This window comes from Mya arenaria, chromosome 15 (assembly GCF_026914265.1).
Source record: "Mya arenaria isolate MELC-2E11 chromosome 15, ASM2691426v1".
In the NCBI taxonomy this organism is placed as follows: domain Eukaryota; kingdom Metazoa; phylum Mollusca; class Bivalvia; order Myida; family Myidae; genus Mya; species Mya arenaria.
Window position 1 is genome coordinate 14874112 of NC_069136.1, and position 24710 is coordinate 14898821.

At 33.0% G+C, this 24710-nt stretch overlaps 1 pseudogene; it reads left to right on the forward strand.

The window, feature by feature from the left end:
- The first annotated feature begins 1663 nt into the window (after nucleotides 1-1663).
- Nucleotides 1664-24710, forward strand: part of LOC128220630 (adhesion G protein-coupled receptor B2-like) — a 35469-nt pseudogene continuing 12422 nt past the window's right edge.

Sequence of the window (24710 nt, forward strand, 5' to 3'; positions counted from 1 at the left end):
ATTTGTTTTGGAATACATCTACTGTATTTGTTTTCTTAAATATTGATCTTTCTCACGCAAGTTACAGTCTGGTATTTGCAATTATTTCCTTGCGAATTCAGATTTGACAAATAATAACTCATAGAATGCAGCTTAGACATTTGTTTTTGTGCAGTTTCATACTAGATAAAGTTGTACATGGATATTTTACCGCTGATCACAACACTGTTATGTTGGTGTTATTCCAAGCATTCTATTACACTGTCTTCATATATCTGTATATTGATATATGCAAAAATTACCAATGCGTACATCACTGTTAAAACATAATTTAGGTAACGACGTTGTTTTTCTTCTTCATTTTTCGAGTAAGTGCATGCAATCCAAACACAAAGACATAAATGTTCTATGTATCTTGACGTTGTGAGAGCTTTTACTGGAAAATAAGTTCGATGTAAAATAACGTTAAATTTTATGATTTTATATTATTTTGAAAGTATTCCAATGTCGTTCAGGAAGCATTAAACAAATAAATCACTGACAACCTTTAAGCTACAGTTTGAATGTCTAAACTGGTTAAGCACAAGTGTTATCAACACTACCAGCAATCGGAGTTATTCGAATTTAAACCGTCGAGTGTCTCTACTCCCTTTATATCGTTAAAGCTGTCTTAGGTCGTTTCATGTCTGACCGATGATTAATATAGGAGTCAGAGGAAAACTTGTTGCATTTGTATTAATTTGTCCTTAGCTACTACGGGGAATACAACATCATGGCAATCATTGGTATATTAAACGTAGGATTTCAGTGAGAAAAAAAACTGGAAGGTTTTTGTCTTTTAGATATGTTTGTTGCCTCCCGTGTTGCATAGTGAAACATACCCGTCGTTTATGTTTGATCAAATGTTATCGACCTGTTCCCTGACATAAAAGTTAACAGTCCCTTGTATTTTGCTCTCAAGGTCTCTAAAAATAATCATAATGCTCGTGTATATGTCATTGATATAACAATTGAAGTAAAAGAATGAAATCAAACGCGTCTCAATGTGGGCCTCTATCAGTCATTCGATCCTCCTCAGTAGACAGAAATCATCCATCTTATAATTGGAAGTGGACATTTGACGCCGCTACTACAGTCTTTCCTTGGCTGGGTATTTATTAGTTTGGTATTAGAAGATATGTGAGAATGGTTGTCAAAATATGGCGATCCGAAAAATAATTGGTTGAAATGAAACATCGATATAAGATATCAAATTTGGCAGTAGGAATTTTGTTCTCATTATAGTTTATGCAAAATTTCTAAGATTTGGTTATGATGCAAGACCAATGACTGCTAACGGATTTATTTTTGCTTTATAATTTAAATCACACCGAGATCCAACACGCAAATCCAAATCTATAGTGGGTTTTTTTTTATTTTCGAAATTTGACGTATCAATAAATAACTCATTGATCAACCCATAATAAGTACAATATAGCTATGGTCTTGATGTCAGAACTGTTTCATCGCGAGTCTCATTAACAAGCGGCTTCACCCAAGTAAAAACAGTCAAGTGTCTTTAGTCCCATTACATCGTTAAAGCTGTCGTGTATCTCTTAGGCCGTTTCATGTCTTTCCGATAATCAATATAGGAGTCAGAGGGAAACGTGTTGCATTGGTATTTACCTTGTTCCTTTATTACTCTGGCGGATACAATATTATGACAATCAAATGATATATTTAGTGTTGAATTTCGGTGAGAAATAGCTGGAAAATATGAACTCACAGGTAGGTGTCTTCGACCTGTACATATGTTTAATTCATATCGTTTTTGCCTTTAGTGTATGGATAGTGAAACCTACACGATCAGGTACAAATGTCATTTGCTCGCTCGTGTCAGCGATTTCTTGCTTGCAAAATTAAAAGGAAATGTTTGTTATCATTGGTTTATACTAATCTTAATATTTATATAAATCAGTAAATATATTTTTATATTTAAATTATCCGAATAATCAAAGATGATTAAAAGTGCATAGGTAATAATAATTTAAACTTGCCACGAAACTCAATTGAATTTATTCCAGCTTAAATCTTTCCTTTGTATTTGAATAAGTAATGGCATGTATCTTTTGTATGTGTGTTGCTGTTGTTTTCTAAAATACAAACGATATGTACACGGTTACCTTCAATAGCAATAAGAAGTGTTTGTGCAATTATATTCTTGCCTTATCCTCTATATCGATTTTATCTTAAGGTTTTCATTTAAGTGGCGGAACCATGGTCTAGTGGTATTTAAGACATTTTACTGTCAATTCAAGAATCGCAGACTCGATCCAATTTCTCACCAATAAAATATAACTTATCGTTCCATGGAAAGGATGTTAAACGGTGTCCCGATGTGACAGTCTTATACACTGATGCATTTTAAATTACAATAGTAGCTCTTACCGAATTACATAATGTCTTAGCACTATATCTGCCAACATAACATAACTGATATTTTCAACTGGGTAGTCTATTGGCGTCGCAAAATAAAATGGGTAAATCATACTAAATGAAAAGAGGACCATCATGGTTTCAATGATATATATATATCAAGATACAAGCTAATTATTCCTTAGGTAAAACCTCTGAAGTAGGTCTTTGATAAAATATATTCGGATGGTGTTGTTCAACAAAAAGAAAAAATGTAACATTTTCAATTCGATAATTTTGCAGTCAAGAAATTTACAGAGTCTATGTGTTCATATAAGTATAGTTAACCGCCAATTATTAGTTTTCGAGCTGCATAATTTTGACTTTGAGTAATGTAGTAAAATAAATGTCATATCGTTTACGAGTACGTCGCTGGAATATAAGTACATACTTAGATCAAATCAAAGTTTAAATCAAATGCCGGTTAAAAAGTCGGTGATTACATGTTGAAATGCGCTTGAAGTATGTGATTTAACGTAAACTTGAACCTGTTCTCTGTTATTTAATGCTATCATTTACCTATACCTTGCTATTTGATGTGAACATGTACCTAGTTCATGCGAGGTAATGTTAATAATGTAGCAATTGGAATTTAGTAGAAACATGGTATTGTGCCTATACATTGTGATAAAATGTTGATATATGTCTCTTATGTTAACCTCTACCTGTTCCTTGATATTTAATTCAAATTAAAAAAAAACACTTACCGCCTTGTCACATTGGATTTCCCATAGTGTAGGGAACACCTCTACTACGCATGGTATAAAACTGTATTCGACATCTTCATAAATGGCTAGGACATGTAAGCCTAAATTATTCCGACAAAATGTGATAACAGAACCAGACTAAGAAAATGGCCAAGAAAATGAAAGATGACCGCCGGTCAGCAGCGCTTGTAAGCTGTGTCCAGGTCAAAATGGTATCGACCCAGGACAGAATGATTTATACTATTTTCCTTGATCCTTGTCCTCCACATTCAATTGGCCTGTACTATTCTTTGATCATTTGTCATTTTATTAAGCATACACGAAAACACACTGAGTTTAAGTATGTTTCATTGCAGCAATGATAAAGTAGAGTCAAAATAATCGTCAGTTAAAGTTAAATTGCGCATGCTCGGAGGACATATTGGCCGAAGATTACCAAATTATGTAAACGGAAAGATATCTGCTCTGTCAAAAGAATGACGGTCTCCACTCTCTTAAACAACTTATCGAAAAACATTGACCCGAAGATAAGTGCAATACCAAATTTACGTAGAGTTCAGATCCATAATATACACACAGCTGTCTTGCTTTGATTAGATTATTAAGTGAGTGAAACTCTGTCAACGTCCTCTGGCACAGGCTTTATAGTTACATGTTGAAATGCTCAATATTCAATCATGATGCCGTATTTCATCATACCAAAGGATGACTTATCACTAAACTGTGGAAGAAGAGAAAAAAAAACTATTTTGCTGGGTCTGTTACACGACTAAACTTTCTTTGTAAAACCTGGTACAGACCGTCATTATACACCTTACAAAATTACAGCCCCGTACTTAGAAGTTAGAATATTTAGACACAGCAAATGCTACACAATGCTCCAAAACTTTCAAATGCTAGGTTCATTAGCAAACATAATGGTGGTATGTTTAATTTTATTTTCATTCAACTATTCTAAATTGTACATATATATTTCAACGGCGCTGTTGCTTATTATATAAATACAATTACTGTTCGAATTGCTAAATCTCGAGCAAGCCTATCCCGAAGCAATGGTATGATTACTAACATGTCGTGTAAGATTTATGATTATTTATTGTTGTCTGATTCTTTCATGACAATGTAGAAATGTTGACAAATAAAGTTGTCGATTTCACATCATTTATCTTAGCTTAAACTTTACTTTGATATAAACTCTTTGTTTATATACTAGGTGAACATGTTATGTCATAATACCTTCTGCTTGACTTTTCTTTGGGCTAAATATTTCGCTTCTTGTGAAGATTACAATTCACACTATTTCAAATCGTACAGTTATTTAGGAAATATACAACAACAACAACAACAACAACAACAAGAACTTTTAATGCATTCAGGCAATAATGCCTAAAGCATACAAACAGTTTATGAGCAAACAGGTAGAACTTAGCGAGAAACATAAAAATAAAATGTTAACATAAAGATAAATGATTCTTAGTCAGTAGTAGTGAATTATTTTGCAATTAAAGGTAAATCTAGAATGCTTAAATAAAACATTTTGTTATTAACAATTTGATAGAACAAAAATTTAAACAAGTCCGAGTGTTTGTTTAACAGAAGTTAGATGGAGTAGTATTTATCCAGTCGTGAATATCTTGGCTAACTCGTGTTTTTGTATGTACTCAATGACTTGACACCCTCGTGCTATGTGGTACTACAACCAACTTTCTATGAATGAAAAGTATTATACATTTGTGAATGAAATTCCAACCGTGGATATATAGTGAATTAGTTGCAGCAATGTATGGTAAGTTGCAATATATTGTATGGTATTATTCATATGTAGACTGTCCAACTGGTGAGATTGAATAATGATGTTATTTGCATGATATATATTTTGCCATATTGATGGTTGTGTTAATAGTATCTTCGCATAATAATTTTGTAAACTTGTGTATATTAGGCCAGTAGCAATAGTATGGTTTAAAGAATTGTTTACGTACATCCCTAAATTTTTGACATACAAAAAGAAAATGGTATTCTGATTCTACTTGGTTTTGACTGCAGGTTCTACAAATTCTCTGTGTTCTTGGTATATTGTTATATTTCCCCGTTTCTATTTGTAGTGTGTGAGAAATAGGATATATTCATAAATTTGACTTGCAATTAATCTTAGATATGACAGTACGAATTTACAATCAAGTTAAAGATGGTGTATGACCGTTTACAAAGTGTTATATAAAAAGCGTGTCTGGACTTTAATTTTTCCAAATTAACAGTACTGTTTACTTAAAACGAATCTGCATAAGGTAAATATGTTTATGTCACACATTTTGGAATCTAGCGTACTGTATGCACATGTTTGTATTTAATTATAAAGTCGATAGGTTTATTTGTGTTGTATGCACTTTACCTCATATATAAGCATGTTTAGGTAAGATGTAAATACCATTTATATGAAAAGCCGTTCCTGGACAGGACGATTTTCTCGACTCAAATTATATACCAATATTTGTGCCTTAATGTTTAAAAAATTAACATCTTCTTAGTGTTCGAAATTATAAGATGTCTTATGGATTTGCAATATTTTTCACATTCGTCATAAATTTATTCTGGCATATCGGCAGGCAGTCTTTATTTATTTGAAATATTAAGATCTGCTGATTTAAGCAGAGCTGAGTCAGTGGCTGGGCGAACTTTAATTTTGAACACTTATCTGGTTATTGTTTTGAATGACGACTTTTGATTTGATCAATGCATATAGACAGACACTACTTTTGACAATGAGCTTGAGTCTGTTCGTAATCATGGCCTCAGTTTCTCAGATATGTTTATCCATTTGAGGTTTTTAACACAATGGCTAACGGTATTTATATGTATTATCCCTTTTAATCCCATAAACCTGGTTTTGGAAAGTTGAGAAATTGGCCAAAAAATATACCATAATCAATCTTGAACGCCCACGTCATGCAATTCACATGAAAAAAAACATGTTTATATCTGCAAATGTGCGATAAGACGCATGTTTATTGAACTCTGTAAAACAAAATGGGCGACGCGAAATATGTTTTATATGGAATATTAGTCTGTGTAATAGTACACAATAATGCACATGTGTATCGCTGTAAAATACTAACATCGAATTGAGTATATATGGCAAAAGTAAATTTAAGTAACTTTCTAATACCTTATCCTTTAGCAAATACTAGAGTATAGAACAATGGCGTTTAATTCATCACTGTAAAAATTTCGAGTCAAAACCTCTTTCGGAAGTATGTACATTTCATTAATAGCGCATGACGATACTCGTATTCCACAAACTCGTGTGAGGTATTGAATTTGTTATTTGCTATGATCTTCAAAGCGATGATCAATGTCGATTGTCGTATAAAATATACTCGGGAAAGTTACTATTTACAAATGCAGTTGTCTGTATAGGTAATATTTGTACAAATAATTGACTTCCATTATTGTTACAACCAGTCCGGAAATCGTTACCTCATTAAATCAAGGGCATGCTGAAACAGTATATCGACCGGTAAACAAATGGATAGACCACCATCAATGCAAGTCACTTAACAGAAAATGGCCTGGTTTGAAAGACCAGGTAAATACTATTTGATAAGTATTAAGTGTACATATTGCTCCAACACTTAATCAAGAGTCTGCGGCATCAACTAATACGCTGGTTAGTGTGTAACCAATCAAACTTATCTAGGACTACGGGAGTTACATGTACTATACAAAGTAAACCCCTGTACAAACGGAACCGTGCTAAAATCCTATTTCGGACAAACAGTGTTATAAGTCATGGTAAGGAAATATTAGCTTCAAATTAGGAGATACTATCTCCTTCTTAGGAGATACTTATCCTAATTATGAGATCCTAATTCCTACTTATGAGATAGCTTATCGTAGTAAGGAGATGAGCTTTGAACCAAGTATCTCGTTATTAGGACATATTTTTGCCTAATTATGGCTTAGTATTTATTGGTTAGTATTACTGATAAACATTTTACCGGTATATGTGGTACCCAGACGCTCCCAAAATTAAAGGTAATCAAAATGATCAAAAGATTAAATAAAGCATAAGGTCAGTGTACATATAAAATCATAAGCCTTTGTAAACAAATGTTTTGAATTAATAGGTACATGGCCATATTTCCCGGTTGAAAAACGTCAATATATTTCTAATATCGCATCAAAAATCATTGTGCGCAATTTAGGTGTTTTAACTTATTTTGTGAAAATTAAGTTTTGCTCGATCATTATTTTAATTGTTGTTATTTATTTTGTTATAAGTGTTTTTGACCAAAAGGGTAACATATGTTTTTCAGTTGAAGAGTAGGATGTCCACAAGCTGAATGCTATTTTCGTGGCAACCGATGTCTGTGTGATTAGTATGAATAGTTCACCAATCGATTCAATAATAACAGCTGTTTCAGAGAGTTACGGATTGTTCTATCATCCACCCATTTATGAACCATTGATAATCTTCTATCTTTAAAGCTGACAGCTCAAAGCATCACGCATGTGTGCGTATAGTTTCAGTATAAACTTTTTTGCCACGATTGTGAAACAAATTATTACAACATTATGTTAATAACTCTCGTTGGCACGATTTTACACGAGAGTGTGGTCTTGTGGTGTAGGGGAAACCGGAATAGTCGGAGGACACCCATATGTCCGGCTTGGTGATCAAAAACCAAACCGAGTTCGTTTTCTGGGTAAAAAGAAGCAATAATGTGTATTTTGAGAGGGCTTAGTTGGGATCTAACCAACAACTTATTGGATGATAGGCAGGCACCTTTAACAGTAGACCACTCACATTCAAACTTTATCTAACTTGATATGTCCTCGAATTCACTTGAATACAAGTCAACTGAGGGCTTATCGAGTTTACATTGCCATAACCCAACTGATAAAGTAATATCAAATATTCAACGACCGGATACAAACATCACTTGAAAACAAATGAATCAAGCCAGAGTAACAGCACTAGCTCTTAGGTACGAAAGGCTCATTCATAAACAAACATCTAAGCTCGCATTAGCAATGTTTAAAACTATGCCCCCATAAAATCCAATCATGAAAAAGCTGTATTGCATTTAAGTGTCTTGTTTGTGCGATTCCTGCAAATTTTCTTAGAATATTGTTGATTTCGATGTTAAAAAATAGGAAAAGAAATTGTTTATAAACGTTATGGACTGCCATTGTTAATGGCGTCCCGTAAGGAAATCTTTACCTCGTTATCTTAAATCGTATATCGACAAGTAAGGTTTAAATAGGCTAACAATCAAGGAGTTCAATTCAAGTTACACTTAAATGACCAGACGTTTAATTTTTTGGCGTACATTTAATCGTTTACATAATCTTTCTTGATCGTTGTACAAAAAAAACAGGTACAGCCGCGTATACTAAGTAACAACATTTATAAATAGCAACATCAAAAGATAATTAAGTATCGGATATTAGTATAGTCTTGCATAAAAAACGAACTGGTTGAGTTAGAAACTATGACTTATTGTCTGGTCTGAAATGGTTTGTTTAAGGTCATTTTGGGACTTTGTACAGACACAAATAAACAAGATTGAGTAACTATTGTGTTATGTATGAAGTTTATGACACAATGTATAAACAGCCTTTAATGTCTTCTTTCAAATCGATTCTTATGAACATTAGTTTGATTTCTTTCCATAGTTCGTTGTAAGCGAGACGTGTACAATGTATTTCGAAGTACCATTTCCATGGTTTTAGAATGGATTTTGTATTTTATCAGTGTGGTTTATTTATTTTCCCTGAAAAAAGGATTTTTCAGTACCATAAATTCATTCAAACCTCCATATAAACATATTTTGTTAACTCTAGGAAGCTTAGATTGCAATTTGTCATGATTGCGTTGCCTTCGTGATTAAATCATTGTTGCCAAATTATTCCACGGTATTGAATCCAATTTCATCCTTGTCTAAAGCAAATTAAATAAAACCATCCTGCTATGATTACTGCTTTGGGAGAAAGGCTGTTTTTATAGTGAGAATAAAAGAATAATATTGTTGCTCTCTGATTTTCAAATACGGTGGTTTGTTGACCGAAACTTTCAGACGAATCCAGCTTTACAATTAACTCTTTTATGTACTTTGATGCCAAGAAAAGTCAATGTTGTATTAGTGTATGCAATTTGAACATTGTCAATACACAATGACACTCTTAATAGTAGTTTATGTCAACATAAATTTAGTTAATACAAACATGAACTGAATATCATTTTGCAACATTTTATCACATTTACAAAAGTAGAAACCATAACTATATGTTGAACATATTTAATATGTCAATTACGTCAAGTTAAGCAATTCTTTCATCTATAGGTAGCAATATTATTCAATATTTTGTCAATATCAGAGGACATCAAGTTCTTAAATTTGGTCATTTTATGTCATTTAGACCAATGACTATTATTTCTGGGTGTATATTTTGTAATATTTCCCTTGGATTAGTACGAGCATTAGGCTTATTTTACTGTGTTTATGATCTGGGGATATATTGTTTATTACACATTACATCGATGCGAAATATATTTAATGGTTATGATGGCATCGTTCTTGTAGCAATGTGATTTTGAAAATATCAAGTTTAATGTCGTATACAGCATGTTTTCGGGTAACAGAATACTGATTGTTTCAGTTGTTTTTCAACCAAGACACCAAGCAATTAACATGTGTTCGTACAACTTCATAACCCTCAAAAATAATAGGCCAGAGAAAGAGCTGGAATATTGAATGTTTATTTCTCGTTACATCTCGACAATCAATTAGACATCGACTTTAACGGCCCAAACGACATGTCTGGGTAATTAAAGATGCACTCTTACTCCCAAACATGATTTACCACAGTTAATTATATTGTTTTAATATTCCAAAAAGGATAAATAAATGTCAAAAAACAATGGTTCTTATGGAGGATACCGAGTTTAATTTGAAAGAAATGAGCATAACACACGGTATTACTACCTTATGAGACTATAGTAAACCACAGTAAATATCTTAGCATTCAACAAACATTTAATATTTTTGCGCTTTTTGCTATTAAAATTAAGGTTATAAACTTGTTATCAGCCATTAATATCAGTCATTATTATTTTCCTAAAATGCATTTTTTAGTAATTAGTTGAAGGTGTATCAGTCAAAATTGATGTTTGTTATTCATGTGTATGTATTAATTTTGAAAAAGAATGTCACTTTAAGGATGGCTTAATGTGAGAACATAAGACTATTTATCTATATGTTGACTGTTTTTAATACCTTTTTAAAGTGATTATACCGTTGCCGCTTTGTAAATCGTTTACTTGTAATGAATGTACGTATTTTGATGTTGAAAATGCCAATTGAAACACTTAACTCTTGTCCGTCTCCCTTTGTAGTGTTTGAATTAGCTTGAATATGTGTTAATTGATAACACAATGAAAACTACTTGAGCAATCCAATCAACCTAGAATGTAGCCATGGTCTCATTTAAAGACGATACGATCAAATGTCCTACAGATACTTAACGTCAGACACACAACGTCACAAAAGGACAAACAAACATTTCACAAATATTTTAATACCGGGATTATTTGGGTAACCTACATGGCACATTCTGGGAAAATCTAGTACTAAGAAATCATCCTGGTTATCTCCTTGGCACGGTCTGGGAAAACTCAGTTCTAAGAAATCATCCTGGTTATCTCCTTGGCACGGTCTGGATTAACTCAGTTCTAAGAAATCATCCTGGTTATCTCCTTGGCACGGTCTGGATTAACTCAGTTCTAAGAAATCATCCTGGTTATCTCCTTGGCACGGTCTGGATTAACTCAGTTCTAAGAAATCATCCTGGTTATCTCCTTGGCACGGTCTGTGAAACTCAGTACTAAGAAATCATTCGGGTTACCTCTTTAGCACTGTCTTGGACAACCCAGTACTAAGAAATCATTCGGGTTACCTCCTTGGTACCGTTTGGGCAAACGCAGTTCTATAAAATCTGTGTATGAGCGCTAAACCTCACGCTTCTTCCAACGTTTATCAATGCGAGCAACATTTAATCAAGCTGTTTCGGGTCGTATTGCAGGTTAGGTTGTGTCATTACCGATAAAGCATAACGCATATATATTGCAGCGCTACTATCCTGATTAGGATTTAAAACAATATGACGTCATACGACTGTAGAACAAGTTACATAAAGGCGTTGACTCGATCCCAATGTTGTTTGTTTCATTGTTTGAGGTTAAAAGGCATCCCATTATTTTTTAATGGCAATTTAAAACCATTGTGTCGAAAGGAAACGTTATCGTATTTTTTGGGTTCAATTGTAAGTGATGTTTAAAGACGATACATTCAATTTAGCTCTGTTATTGAATAGTCTTGGAACTCTTTTGCATTACAGGTCCGATACATTTATGAAAACGGTTAAATGTAAAGCGTTCATACCTATAATATAAAACACAACATATTTTAGATTTGTGACTTTGATTTCGTCACATGCGTACGATGCAATGATCTAGTTTAAATATTAAAAAATGTTTTTTGAAAAAAAATGTCTCCATGCTTTACATTGTTTTACTATGTATGGGTCTATTGCTAAAATCTGCAATGATGTCGATATATCGAAACACTTTAACGACGTTTTGCAGCGTCCGTTACTTTTTTAAGAACAACATGATTATCTAACAACATCATGTCCTCATTTTATCTTTTTTATGAACAGCCTTTAGTGTTTGGCGTCTCTTTCAGTGCCAGATAATTACTTAAACAGATTTTTTGTACTCCAGTGAGCTTAGCCTGCATGTTGTGTCATCATTATGTTTCCATTGTGATCAAATCTTCGCTGCCATTTTTTTCAATGCTATTGACTTCATTATCATCACCGCAGGAAACAAACAACGCAAACGTATTCATAGAGAATTCCTTCGGGAGAAAAAGTGCTTTCCTTTTTTTACTCATGTTGTAAATTAAACAATTATCCTGATTCTGTTGCTAAATCTTTTTGCAAATACGATGACTTGTTTGTTCCATTACAAGTTCATGTGTTTCCATTTTTGCATCAAATGTATTCTAAAAGAACTTATACAAGCCGTTGTTTTTTTTAATATATTTTCAACTCTCTACTTATATTGTAAATACAATAATTATTGTGATTCTGTTATTTTCTCTATAGTGTACAGTTCTTGTCAATCGGACTGAGAAAGGCAATCGTTTTTGCTGCCGGTAAGATCTAACACCGACCTGTTGAAATATATACTGTCAAATATTTTAATTTACAACACAGATTTAATAACTCTGTTCAATAATAGACGTATGCTAAGCTGGCGACGCGAAATATTCTTTTACGTGAAATATTAACGTATTCAATAGCATACAATTGTATCGCAGTACATTACTGTAACAATAAACAGCGAAGTATGTGTTTAAGGTTTAAAAGGAAAAAGTAATTGTTAGTAATGCTATAATATTCCCAGAAGATGATTGTCCAGAAGCAAATACTAGATATATGGCTCAAAGGCGTTTTACTCATCACTGTTCAAATATTGCATCAAAGCCTGTCTCGCTAATACATTATTATTTTAATATTTTCGTTACTTACGCAGGAAAATAAATTATAAGATGTCCTTAAACTCGTTTGAGGTATCAAATGTGTTATGTTTTACGGTCATCAAAGTAAGCATACGACCTTTTTTGCATATAACCAACTGCAATGAAATGATTTGACCAATGACTGAAGCCAAACATCTAGCCTATATCAAACTACATCTGTCCTTAAGAAGTATACCCAGTACTTTTCCCAAACTTTTCCAATTGCTAAATATGCTAAATATGTTATGTTCCAAAACTAATTAAAATGATAAGCCTATTTTTAAATTACGATCATCGTATAAGCTATTGGGTAAGTCATTTAATACCTTAACTACTCTAGTATTCATTTCAATCATATGCAAAGACATATATTTTGTAAACATTAATTATTTCTCTATTTTGTTGTGTCCATGGCCATGTTGACAGCTGGTTTTCTAATTTGAGATTTGCCGAATATCAATTGAAAGCAAGTGCTGAGTGAATTGTCTTTTCTTGACCTGGCCCCAATATCACAAAAAGCCAAATTCAAATTTCAATCTTAAAATCATTAAAACAAATTGAAAAAATGGTAAAGATTCCGATGTATACTTATTCTACAACAAAAAATGTACTTTTAGTCTAAATAACGTTTGAAGTTATGTGGTAAAATGCGTTGAGATTGGAATTGTGATTCGACGTTTTTTTCTTGATATTGGGGCCGTGTGATCATTCTGTTATTATTTCATCTACGAATTATTTAAACTGAGAGTTTTAGGATGTTAATATTGTTATTCATCATTTGCCAGACTGTGTCCTAAATTTCACTTTCGTGGAAATCGTTGGGAAACAAACTTCTTGACATTCCATTACGCAATTTAAACCTGTCATGTTTTTGTAAAACAACTAAATATGTATTCTAGAATATTGATTTTTGTAACGCAAGTCTAGTCTTAGAATTGTCGTTCTTCTCCTGAAATTGCAGATTTGAAGACAAATTACTCTTAGCATGCATTATCGACAATTGTTTTTATGTTTTCGTAACAATTTATTACATGGAAGTTATTATCTAGTTACAACAATGTTAAAATTAGACACCTAATGTTATTCCCAGCATGATATTACACTGTCTGCTTACGTCGGTATATTGATAGATGTATATTTATGCAATGTGTCCATTACTGTTCAAAGGCGGCAGTTGCGTTGATATAACCCTCTCTATGGCCTCACCCCCTCGTTGTTTAAGGGTTTGTAATAGTTGATCATGTTTTAAAACATTTTGGTTCTGAAAAAGTTAGTTTTACTGATTTGTTTAGGAAGGGGTGTGGCCATAGGGTAGGTGATTTTAACGCACATGCCGCCTGTTTTACTTTAAAAAAACATTTCAAACAACGACACATGATTTGGCTAGAGTTTGCAATATAATTCCAGAGAGACATGAACGACTGTTCGATATAAAATCAGGTTGTTGTTTGTTTATTTTTGTTTTGTTTTTTTTTTCAAATTTTATACGAGGTTATCAAGAAGTGCCTTCAATTAATGCAAACACAAGTCAGTGTATCTAGTCCTTATAACCTGGTGGGTGTGGGGGCATTGTTCCCGGTGAGATATTAAGTCGTATTCGTGGTAGGTTGTTGGGCATAGTTCACAGTGTAGCTCTGGTATTAGCTACCCTGGTTCTTTAACGTGTACCAACGCATAGCACTGTCATATGGGACAAACATTAAAAGTCACTCCTGTAGCATTCATGCGTTGGTATTGATTTGTCTTTCACTTGGATGTTCAATTACATAACACTCAAGTGTATTCCTAGGTTTTCAGATTCAGATTTAACTCATGAAACGCAAATAGAAAGTATAAATAATGCAATCATTTGTATACTTTACTTATTAGTTCTTTCCTCTGCTATCAATTCGTAGCCTTAACTCAATAAAACTTTTCTCCAGCAAACTGTAACGATAATCTGATTTCATTTTGATAACAATGTGGTTGGATTGTGTTTTGTCCCATTTGGAACAGATTCCAATAAATTCTAATAATTCGGATTATTCCAAAGTCTAGAGAACTGTAATAATTTATAAGGCTTGTCTGTTCAAGTTCGAATTTAATGGCTATGAACTGTTGCATTGGGGAAGTGAAATCAATTTCAATTCATACATACATATGTATTTTAAAATCAGTCGTATTCCGCGTGTCAATGCTTGCAGATGTTTATTATGTTTCCCTTTGATGTCAGTATTCAAATGAGTTTATGTTAAAATGTACATTTGCCTTTTGATTTAATGTTAAATTGTTATTTTTCCCTGTGGATCTATGCTTACACTTATCCGTTACTGTTACTTAATGTTAGAAATGCATATATCTAGGTGCAACATAAAACATTGAAACATAAAATGCTTTGACAAGTGTTGATTTCCGTGTTGTCTTTCGAACGTAGACAAACATTACATTATCCTCCTACTAAATAGCCATACGATGTAAGCTCGATTACAACCTACAAACAGACTGTGCTTACCAGAATTAAATTCGTTTCGGCAGAGTGAGAAAACTGGCGAGGAAAAGATAGATGGTCGTCGGTCAGTGGCGCTTATAAGCTGTCTGTGGTGTCAAAATTTCTGAAATGATGTATTTTAATTGTGATGACTCATTCCTTTGGTCTCAATCGATTCCTTCATTCCCATTTTTGCCACATGAAAACAAGTGAGTCTATGATTATATGCGTGCAAACAGAGCATATACGAGATGACAATTTTTTTACCACATATGTGAAGAAAGTTATATATCAAAGTTATTTTCACTTTTTGAATGACTGTTTTGGCTTTATTCTTGTGCCCTCCAACTGGGTCTGGTCACTGTAGCTTCCTTCGTTTTATTGGTTTTAAAAATAATACTCTTGAAAATTGTTTTTCGACGCTGGTGACAGATATTGCCATTCGTTTTTGGCGCCAATAAACTAGTATGGTAAGGCTCTGTTATTCTATTTCGATTTTGTTTGTATCTACTGTATGTAGGGATTTAATAATCGGTATCTTGAAATTGCATAAACTCGAAGATAAATGTATATGTATATGTTTTCAAATTTATGTTACAATACAAATAAAATACATATTTGATTAATATATTTCCTACGTGTCTACGAGTATAATGTGGTTTATAGTGTTCTTTTGTAATCCTCAAACTTTGCTTAAATAATTCCCGTTATAATACACTTGTTTTGCATTGACTACCATAACTTGAAATGAATTTCGTCCGTTACCACAAGCCTAAAGTTTTGATATTCGAAGACAAGTGCTTTCATTTCAAACTGAACTTGATTCTTAATTGCTTACAGATTTAAGATATTTCTTCTTAGAAAGGACGTACTTGTAAAGATCGTCTAACTTCGTCTAAAATTATTAGATTAATCTCAAACAAAATAAATATGATTTGACATATTGATATAAGTAATAGAAAAAAAACTTAGCTCGTCTCACTACGGTCCACGTTCAGACACGCAATTCTCCTAAACAGGCAGACGCATCTGTTATTCGATAACATTTAACGCCGATATGACAGTTTTTCTGTGATAGGGTATCTATATTGTTCGGCCTGCGAAGATAATTATGTCAGTCAATCTGTAAAGAAAAAATACCAATAGCCTGTCGAGCAAGTTTCTGTTTTGTTAATAATAGCTTTATTCCGGTTTATATAGAAAAAAAAATGTGTTGTACATAATCAAATATCAATGAGTGCGCTAATTAATGCTAAACTCACTTAAGTTATTTCTTACTGGAAAAGGGTAAACGTTTATGTTTTTTTAAGCATGGGCGTAGTTTGTTGAAATTGTTAAGTTATTTTGTATTGAATAAATACTCCAATGTTATGTCAACATTCATAACATGTATCTAAGATGCATCCCAATACATATAACTTGAATGCAATGAATAGAAAATAAAACAGATTAGTGGAAATGATGGATTTGCCCAAAGGGATTAAAGTATGTTTTAAACCTCTATAAAATGCAACTAACAAAAATAGGTATGCATATGTGTTAATGTACTTGAAAGGTAAACCGATATAATCAAACATGAACAATAATCAAAAGGAGACCTTAAATGACTTTTAAAATAATTAAATGCCATACCAAGGACCTGTAGCTAAACATATTCTGATTAAATAGAACCATTTCCTCTCTATCTTTTTGTTATCAATTTCTACCATACATTATATGATTCAAAGTCTATAGCATATACGTGCTTAAAAAGCATGAAGCTAAAGAACAGAATCTTTCGGGTGATTGTTAGATCCTTGTTTATCTGAAGACAGTTCTACTGACAAGTTCACTGATGCAGGTTTTTTTCACAAAACAAGGCAATGAAATAGGAAATCGTTAGCAATTGCTCTTAGTCAGCAGCGAACCGCGAAATGAATGTTGTTTAGTTTCAAAAGTCAAAACTTCACGAAAACTATAAATGTTACTCAAGGTACTCAAATTTGAATACAATATTTCGAACATTTGGTGTGTGATGACTTTTAACGGATTTGTTCTTTGTGTATAATTTAAGTCTCTCAATTATTCCAGTGTCTTGAACGTATGTAAATTGTTGCACAACACAACATTTTAATACTTTTTATGTTGTTAATATTGGCATTCTTCACTTTCCAGACCTGAAATTCTCTTTTATGGGAACAACTTCTAGACATTCCATTATTAAACTTAAATTAATCCGTAATTCCTTTCGAAAACATCAACTTCATTTGTTTTCTTTATTATTATTCTTGGTCACGCAAATTTCAGTCTGGGAATTGCAGTTATTTCCTTGCGAATGCATCTTAAACAAAATAATGTGCATTTTAATACTAGATAAAGTTATAATATGGATGTTTTACCCCCTTGTAAAAACATTTTTAAGCATTGCTGTTTCGATGTTATTCCAAGCATGCTATTGTACAGTCTTCTTATGTCTGTATATTGATATATGCATATCATAGCTATGCATACATCACTGTTAAATCATAATTGACGTAACGTCGTATGAATGGTTTATATTGTTTTTCATCTTCATTTTCGAGTACGTTCGTGCTAAAATGTTTTGGCGGTCATGTTTTTAACTCTGCTGGTGATGGAATCCAAACAAAAAGACATAAATGTTTCATGCGCCGTGTCATTGTAAGAGCTGTTACTGGAAAATATATGTGAACCACTATCCGATGTAAAATAACGTTTTAAATTTTTATATTATTTTATAAGTCTTCAAAAAGTCGTTACGGAAGCATCAAACAAAAAAATCACTGACAACCCTAAATTAACAACACTAGCTACGGTTTGAATGTCAGAACTGCATACTCACGACTGTTATCAGCAAGTGGCTTTATTCAAATCAAAAGCAGTTGAGTGTCTCTAGTCCCTTTACATCTTTAAAGATGGCATGTATGGCTTAGGGCGTTTCATGTCTGCCCGATAATCAATATAGTCAGAGGAAAACTCGTTAAATTGGTATTAATTTGACCTTAACTATTATGGGGAATACAACATCATGACAGTCATTGATAATTAAGTCTGGGATTTCAGTGAGAATAAGCTAGAAAGTTTGAACTGTCAGGTAGTTGTATTTGACGTTTGTATATTACTGTGCATGTCGTCTTTGCCTCCTGTGTCTGCATAATGAAACCTAGCCTTCCTTTATGTTTGATCTAATGTAATCGACCTGTTTCATGTTATTTAAAATTAACATTCCCTTTTACCTTGCTGTTTCATGTTTACATATACATATTCATTTTAACATATTAATATTAACATGTAATTGTTCCGCGTAATTGCATGTTAATATATATACATACATGTATATATGTGTTCCCTGTGATAGTAGGTATATCCATGCTTCGTTATGCAACATGAAGGGTTCAATATTTAAGGCCTGACCTAGTGTTGATTTATTTTCAACAATGTAGCGACTAGCAGTCAGTTAATGTTAACATGTATTTATTAAGATTTAATGTTAACCTGTACCTATTAACTGTTTTAAATGTTAACTTTTACAAATATGTTGCGATTTAGTGGTAAAATATTCCCGTTCGTTGTGATTTATAGTCAACATGTGCCTGTTCTGCGTGGTTTAAAATGTATTGCGCTATCAAATTTTGATTTTCCATCAGGTAGATACCACCGGTCAAAACTATGACGCATAGACAAATAAATCATTTAATCTTTATAGAAAATTGCTATGTTATGAAAACTCCAATTTCCTCTGACCAAATATCCTTACCAGAATTGAATTAGTGTCGTTAAAATACGAGAATGGGCAAGGCAATGATAGATGATCGTCGTTTGGTTGCGCTTGTTAGCTGTCTGTGAGGTCAAAATGTTATAGAAATCGTCAACAGTTTTGAAGGGGTGTACACACATTGCAATGACTCTTGGCCTTGGTCAACAATTGTTTCGTACTGTTTTCTTGTTCCATGCCGGGTTTTTTCCAAATAAGGAACTGAGTGAGCTAAGCATACAGATTTCCGACAATGAATGATTTATTAGGCAATATGTTTACATGTGTATATGGTTACCTTATGTAATACTTTCTGTATATCATTTAAAGTAGCTTCTGGGTAAAATGAGCACCGTCATGCCCACATTCACACGCTTTAGTCCTGACCATATTTTGAGTTCGTTTTATGTTGGCACTAATATAATGAACATGGTGTAAGCTTTTCGTTTATATTATTTTTATTATGTATTCGCATGACTTAAAGTTCTATTTTATGGAAAACGTATGAAAATAACCTCTCGACATTCAGTTATGCAATTTATATCCTCCGCTCTTTTCGTAAACGTCAATTGCATTTGTTTTCTAAAATATTGATGTTTGTCACGCCATAGCCGTTATTCTCCTGCAAATGCAGTTTGACGACAAATAACTCCTTTCATGCATCTTCGACAATTTGTATGATGTTTTAGTAACTCTAGATTTATGACATGGAAGTTATTTTCTAGTTACAGCAATTTTAAATCTAGATTTGTCTGATATTCCCAGTGTGCCATTACGCTGTCCGCTTGTGTCTGTATATTGATAGATTTATATCCCTGCAATACATATATTGCTTCTTTAGACATAATTGAAATTACGGCGGATGATTTCACCAGGATTTGCAATATTATTTCAATATTATTCACTGTGTATGTTCATGCTCAATACGGGCATAAAGTGTTTGAATGGAGAAGTCAACGATGGTCGTGTTGCACATGCCACTAAATATTGGTGTTGTACCAAAATGCATAACTATTGAACTAGTGAGATATTTTACTCGCGTAGAAATGAATCACTCTCCATTATTACATATGGCCACATCAGTCACTATGAGAGTTTTAGTTGTGCGAGGTTGTTGCGCATAATGCACATGTAATGCTATGTAATTCAAGTAAAAGCTATCCTGCGCAAGTGTTTAGCACTGTAACACCAAGTCTGCGTTTAACGTCCCTCCCGAAGAACGGTTAGTAATTTTTAGAAGAGAAGCGGAGTATTGAACCTGCGACGCCTGGTTTGATAATGAAGTGTCTTTACCACTAGGAGACGGAACCGCAACGGTCGTTATACGTCTTAAAGTCTGGCCATTTCAGCCGTGGTCGTTTTATGTCTCCCCGATACTCGATATTCGAGCAAGATTTTGCATTGTTGCTTTGGGATTAATTCGTCTTCTTCAACTGTTAGGGATACACTTAACGTAGTTATCAGGTGAAGTCGCATTCTTAATGCAAGCAACCGCTTGGGTTTATAAAGGTCTGCGTATCAAAAAGAGCATGCAGCAATTACTAAGCAGAAACATTAACTTAACTGTATATCACATTGATTTCGTTAAATCAAAATGTAGTTAATATCTTATGTTTGTGTTTCTCCAAGTTATTTTTTTTTAAAACAATGATGAAAGTAATGTATCGACGTGATGTCCGATATTGATATTTTTGTTAAAGCAAATATAATAATGTAGTGTTGCTTTGAATTCACCCTTTCTTAACATTTTTCTTATTTGTCTTTTTATAGAACGATTATCAACATGAGGCATAAACCTTTAATACTTATCTATTTTTTACACGTACCTATTGCCGATCGTTTTAAGTTTAATCTTCACCTTCAGGTTACAATATGGATATGAACAAAACAAAACCAAACAGAATATTTATTTACTCGAATGCCGTATAAGTCTATGTGGCCAAACATCGTACCACTTCGCGATAAATACAAATCTTCATACAAGAATACATATAAAGTGGTAAAACGCATTCCTTAGTGGTTCTCTACCAACTTTGCTAAACTGTTATTGCATTTAATGTTATAACTTTAAATGACACATTTCACTCATTTGAAATTTAAGCCCGTTCTTTAAGCACACATGACTAGATCAACGACGTCATTTCCGATATGACGTTACGTGCGCATACATGTTTTAATAATAATAATAATAACACAATACCACTTTCAGACAAGTTGGATTAGTGTTGGATTGCAATATATAAACCGCGTGAACACCAAAACGGAACTATTTTACGATCACATACGAAAACATACAATAATCTTCTATTTAGTCCATACTTGAATCGATCAATAACTGTTAACAGGTTCATCTTTTACGAAAATAACTTTAAAAAGTCCAAAATAAATAGCGTATTTGTATCTATGATGGAGGTTTAGAAATTGACGCAGAAAGACGAATCTAAAGTCGTCCAAAAATGATTTAAATCTTCTCAAAAGAAAGATATAATCATATATTGAAAAAACATGGAAGTTAAAAAAACAAGAAACTAAGATAGAAACAAAAGTCGAATCAATTCGAAACACTGTCATTCTATTATCCTCAGTAGGCCCATTCAAAAAGAAGCAGACATTTGACGCTGCTATTTCAGCTTTTCTGTGGCATTGGTATTTATTGCGTTTGGTTCGAGCAGATATAGAGGATATTTGTTTATTTCAGTGCAAGATCTTATTTTATTTCACGAGTGTCATAGAAAAACATATTTGCAGGAGTGGTGAAGCCACGAGTGAAAATATAGTTTTTCTATGATCAGGAGTGAGATTAGATACGATCTTACACTGAAATAAACAAGTTTCGGTATCTTTTATGCTAATTTTTGGTGTTTTATTAGTGTTTTAATTTATTTCTTAATTAGCCCCTTTTTCGAAAAGGGTGTTATTTACGCTGCTACCCGTTGGGCGCCCCTCATGCAAAATTATAACTGTCAACTTTTCTATTTCCGGTTTGTTGAGAAAAAGTTCCCTGCTATTCATTCTTATAGTTTATTATTCGCTCATTTTTAGGGCAAAGCTTTTATGAACAGTAATCAATAAAGTTTTATAAGTGCACATATCTTCCAAAAATTAACGAAAACACGTTTATTTTAAGCGGGGCACCAAATTACTACGCCGCTATTTAATGAATGAAAATTTGGAAGTTTAAATGTGTTAGCAAAACAAATGCGGATAATCATTGGATTTTAAACATGTTTCTTAGTTTTAGACGGTGTTTACATGAATATTCAGTCATCTTTCTGTCAGAGACCAGTCTGTTTCGCTTGAAAACAGGGTTTTTTTCCAGGTAAAGAGTGAATGCCACGCTAGTTTGTTGACAAATTTTAAGGCGTGGGTGGAGTAAAAACTATCAGAATATCTGTAAATTATTGTGTGAAATTTCCGGAAGGCTCGTTTTACGTATACCAACGACAAATAGCTTAAAATACATTTGAACGATGATATAAAATTATATTTATGTTCGATTAGTTGTTTTCGTCTGTAATTTGTTTGGTATAAAAGCAAATGTTCGAACATTCAGCTTCAAGACCAAGAAAACGTTTGAAAAACGGGATAACCTGTAATAAATGGTAAGTTGTTAATTTCCAAATATATATTTAATTAAATTTATAAAACATTTCTTTAAATTTTAAACATTTTTTGCCAAAATTTTCAGGTTAAAAGTGAAGTGTTCTGTTTTGATTAAAGGGAAGTTACTACAAAGGATTTTAAAAGTAGTTTTCAAAGTTGATATTTTCACTCCAGATTTACTTAGTGAACTTATATTTTCATTGTTGTTATTTCACTGATAAAACCCCATATTTCATCAAAAAGCATGAAAACAAGACAATTATGTAATCCAATCTGTGAAGATATTAATCATTTTTTGTGGAAATTAAACATCGATATAGTATTTCGAAATTGTATAATTTAAAAGCAAATTTGTATTCTTAAGGCGGCAAATTTCCGTAGGGGACGATACGACAAAAATGAAACCTTTCACTGTTCAAAATATGTATGTATTCCTCCATTATTTAAACTGCCGTTTATAGCTGTTGTTGTGTTATGTCTCTTCTGATAATGGATATAGGAGCGGGAATAAAACATGCTGTATTTTGCATTGAATCTCATGTTAGAAAGGCTAAGCAGGTAGTCATTTGGATAACACTGCTTACATGAACGTATGTATTTTGATTCACTGTTAAGATATACCAGTTCCTTGTAGTGTAATGTAAATTGCGCTGTCCTGGGTTGAACACTCATCGTCTAGTCCAATGTATGTTCCCCATAGTGTAGAGACAAGCAACTTATTTTCAACGCATGCAAAGAGTACATCTCTAACATCCTTATAGTAAATGGCCATGTCAGGAAAGCCCTAATTTATCTGACCAAATGTTCTGACCAGAATTGAATTAGTTTCAGCAGAATGAGAAAATGAGCAAGGAAATTATAGATGGTCGTCGGTCGATGACGCTTGAGGACATAATATTTGGGTAACGTTCTACATTCATGCAGTAAAGTATACAAATTGCAATGATGAATGAATTGATTTACATCGTTTCTAATATTTGTCCCGGTTGTAAAAGACACCGAAACACTTGAGTTTATAATTGCAAGCGTACGATAAAGGGCACATACAAATACTTACCACATATTAAAATACAGTTCTAGTTGTTTGTCGCCTTGGTTTGTATTCGTATGGCGAAAACAGACGAATGTTGTGTTGTTTGGCTTTTTTAATGATCTTTTTATTTAGGGTGTTTGCGTGTGTGCATGTACCTTGTGTGATATTACGCGAGTGTGTGCGTGTGTGAAATGAAAGAAAAAGTTTTCTAAAAATAATAATAATGCTTATGGAAGCATGATAATGTATGTCATTGATTTAACAATTGAAGTAAAAAAATGAAACTAAACGCGTCTCCATGTGGACCTCTGTAAGCCATTCGATCCTCCTCAGTAGACAAAAATCATCCGTCTTATAATTTGAAGTCGACATTTGACGCCGCTTTTAGAGTGTATTCGTGGCTGGGTAGGAATATTGTACTCATTATAGTTTATGCAAATTCCGAACAAATGGTTTGTGATGCATGATCTTGTTTGTGATTGTATGAAATACGTCTTTGGCGTTTATCCAGTCCCATTAAACCGGGTTTATGTTTAAACGTTTTGCTGCTGAGCTTGTGTTTGTAGCCTTTCGCATACATATCAATGACTATTATCGGATTTGATTTTGTTATAGTATTTTAATCTTTCAATTACTTCAGTTTATGAAAATAATGGGTGCAACGACACAACATTTTATTTTATTTAAAACAAAATTCTTATAAGCTTATGTTTCATTCATTCAGCAATATGCCCGTTACCGTATTTGATACTTTCCGAACCTTATTTGAAATCAAATATTTACTTGACTTTACAATTAATGCCGCTTATCATAATGGTTTTCATTAAACACGCTTTCATACAGTTATTATTTTCACTCTAAGGAATATTCATGCTCATTTGTCAGACTTGAGTTCTCTTATGTGAAAACTACATCTAGACATTCCATTATAAAATTTAAATCTTATTTGTTTTTGGGAAACGCATGTTTAGTTTGAGAATTGTCGTTCTTCTCCTGAACTTTCGACATATTACTCATAGAACGCATCTCCGACATGTGTGCCTAATGCTTTCGTAGCCCATACTTATTAACATTGAATAGCAGCACATTTGTCTTTAGCGAAAACCGCAATTGCTATTCACACGATGCA